This window comes from Rattus norvegicus, chromosome 1 (genome assembly GCF_021556685.1).
Source record: "Rattus norvegicus strain SHRSP/BbbUtx chromosome 1, alternate assembly SHRSP_T2T, whole genome shotgun sequence".
In the NCBI taxonomy this organism is placed as follows: Eukaryota; Metazoa; Chordata; class Mammalia; order Rodentia; family Muridae; genus Rattus; species Rattus norvegicus.
The window spans coordinates 48,532,501-48,534,420 of record NC_141534.1 but is presented as its reverse complement, the minus strand read 5'-3'; the positions used below and the strand labels follow the sequence as shown (position 1 = coordinate 48,534,420).

The following is a 1,920-nucleotide window of genomic DNA, read 5'->3' as shown; positions in this document are numbered from 1 at the left end:
GCCAGCATGCATGTATGTCTGTGCCACATACATATGCAAGGCCCCCAGAGGCCAGAAGAGGGAGTTATATCCCCCCAGAACTGGAGTTACAGACAGTTCTGAGCTGCCATGGGGTGCTGAGAATCAGACCTGGGGCCTCTGCAAGAGCAGCCAGTGGTCTCAGCAGCTGAGCCATCTCCAAGCCCCTGCCAAGACCTTTTAAAGTTCCTGTATTCCCACAGTTCTTCTGTGGTATCGGAAGCTGATTCAAGTAATTAAAAACCAAGCATCAAGACCAAAGAACCACTTTGGAATAGGGTGCACCCCTCCCCCCATCATGGCAGCCTCCACTGGACTGTATCTGACTTTCTGACTTTTTCCTCTTTACCCCTCAGCTCTAAAGCAGTTACCATTACTTCCTGCCTCTTCTCGTCAGCGCTTAACCTTTCTTTTCCGCGTGCCTGGCTCATTCTTCCTTAGGACATCTGGAGGAGGGCACGGGTGTCAAGAGTTTGTGGCATGCTTGCAGGATTGGTGACGGCTCAGAAACCAAAGTTAGTGATGTTAGGGGAAGGATGTTTTGGAGAAAAGTTCATTATCTGGACAACTTCCGGTGACTGGGAGAAAAAGGAGTTCACAACAACAAAACCTTGATCACATAAAGTGCCAAAAAGTATTCTGAAAAAGTGCTTTGAGAATGTGCTGTACAGTTTTTAAAAACAATTTATTTATATATTGGCTTCTACATGCTCTTACATTTATGTAAAATATTTATACATGTTCTTTACAATTTGTACATATATTAAACGGCTGTATCATAAACACGGTTCTGTGGAATTTTATAAAAGAAAAATCAAGTAGGGAGAAATGACTTAGAAAACATTAACAAACCCCTGATATTAGGGAACAGGAAGTTCTCGTGCTCACGCTCACTGGATCTCCTCAGCTACTTATTTTTGGTTTCATTCACGTTTGTTGGCCCGGACGTCCCATCTTTGTAATATCATCATCAGGTCAGGAAGTGACAGCAGAGGATCACATCATAAGGCAACTGTGGAAGGGGACCACTGTCTGCAGGGAGGGACAGCGTGTGCTCTGTGCTCTCAGGCCTTGAGCCAGGGTCAGGAGTCTCTGAAGGCGGGGACACAGCCACAGACAGAGCCAGTCTCTGCTTGTCACCAGCTTGCTGCTGCAGCACGTCCCCGCTCATGCCAGCCCTTAACTTTCCCATTCTCTGGGAAACGGAGAGGAACAGGTGCTGAACTTGGCTTTCATCTTTTGAGAGAATACTGACCAGCCTGCTGCTCCAAACCGGGGACCACAAGCGCCTCTCCTATCAGCAACCTCCCTCCCCCCATCTCATGGACAGCTGAGGGACTGAAGGTGACAGGTGGGAGGTCCTGGAAGCAGGGTGGCCACCCACCTGGGATAGTGGGACAAATCTCCTTTTCTGACTTACTCTTCTAGTGTAAAACACGCCTTACTGTGAGCTAAGTGGGCGTGCAGAGTGCTGAATTTACCTAACAGCAGCACAGGGAATCAACCTGTGGGCAGCAGTGGGTAGGTGGGCTCTTCTCACCTGCTGTGCCCACCTAACAGGACTTCTGCTGGGCTACCCACCACAAACTGTGAAGGTGTAGGTGATCTGGAACCCTCTTTTCTTCCCCATGCCGGGAGCACTTAACTGTAGCTATGCCAGTGAGGGTGTGCAGACTCCCCTAAACAGACAAGGGTCCCCAAAGGACTGAAAGAGTTATAAAAATATACAAAGATACATTTTTTATTCTGTCATTTTTCATATTTTTAAGAAAGCAATTAGTATTAATTATCTGACATTGGGTAAGAACTGGAAGATCATAGGTAACATATAAATTACGATTCTGTGTAAAATACCAGGAGGAGGAACCCCTATTTCTTCATTCAAAAATCTTGATAAATTTA

At 46.5% G+C, this 1,920-nt stretch overlaps 1 protein-coding gene across 1 annotated transcript in view; it reads right to left on the bottom strand.

Moving 5' to 3' along the window:
• Window positions 1-1,743: 1,743 nt before the first annotated feature.
• Snx9 (sorting nexin 9) overlaps window positions 1,744-1,920 on the bottom strand; it is an 83,499-nt gene continuing 83,322 nt past the window's right edge. The window contains exon 18 of the mRNA NM_001127637.1: window positions 1,744-1,920. This exon is cut by the window's right edge and continues 291 nt beyond it. The gene's annotated coding sequence lies outside the window, so the exon portion shown is untranslated.